General features: G+C 44.0%; 1 non-coding gene across 1 annotated transcript; it reads left to right on the top strand.

The window, feature by feature from the left end:
• The first annotated feature begins 362 nt into the window (after window positions 1-362).
• LOC112765384 (small nucleolar RNA R71) lies at window positions 363-466 on the top strand. Its single transcript, XR_003183710.1, has one exon. It is a non-coding gene; the product is annotated as a small nucleolar RNA R71 (small nucleolar RNA).
• Window positions 467-882: the final 416 nt, after the last annotated feature.

The following is an 882-nucleotide window of genomic DNA, read 5'->3' as shown; positions in this document are numbered from 1 at the left end:
TTCCCACATAGTTGGCCTCTTCCCAATCACCTCCTTCAGTGCTTATTTCCTCTTGATCTTGTGTGTGTATTGCAGCCACTTGCTTTGTGTCTAATTTCCTGGTGAGCTCTGCTAGTTGTTTGGCAAACACCTTGTTTTGGGCTAGAATTGTATCAACATGGTTCAGCTCCATGACTCCCTTAGTGTTGTGCCTCTCTGAAGCATAGTAGTACTCATTCTCAGCCACTGTCTCAATCACTTCAATGGCTTCTTCCATAGTCTTTTTCCTGTTCAATGAACCTCCTGATGAATGGTCTACAGCCTTCCTTGATTCATAAGAAAGTCCATCATAGAAAATATGCAATTGCACCCAGTCATGGAACATGTCTGGTGGGCATTTCCTTGTCAATTCTTTGAACCTTTCCCATGCCTCGTAGAGGGTTTCACCATCCTATTGTCTGAAAGTTTGAACCTCAGATCGAAGCCTATTGACCTTTTGTGGGGGGTAGAAACGTGCCAGAAACTTGCTTTCCACCTCATCCCAGGTTGTTAGGCTCCCCCTTGGGAATGATTCTAACCACTTAGCTGCCTTGTCCCTAAGTGAAAATGGGAATAAGAGCAGTTTATAAGCATCTTCCTGGACTCCATTGGACTTCACAGTGTCGCAAATTCTCAGGAATTTTGTGAGATGTTGGTTTGGGTCTTCATTAACACTCCCACCAAATGAACAATGATCTTCCACCAATGATATTAGCTGTGGTTTGAGTTCAAAATTGTTGGCCTGAATGGGTGGTTTCTGAATGCTGCTACCACAATTCCCAGAGGTTGGGTTTATGTATGAACCAAGAACCCTCCTCTCAGGAATGGCATTGTTTCCATCAGCCCTCTCATGGTTGTGAACTT

Source organism: Arachis hypogaea, chromosome 2, assembly GCF_003086295.3.
Source record: "Arachis hypogaea cultivar Tifrunner chromosome 2, arahy.Tifrunner.gnm2.J5K5, whole genome shotgun sequence".
NCBI classification, from domain to species: Eukaryota; Viridiplantae; Streptophyta; class Magnoliopsida; order Fabales; family Fabaceae; genus Arachis; species Arachis hypogaea.
Note: the sequence above shows the minus strand (reverse complement) of the source record. Positions and strands in the feature narration are given on the sequence as shown.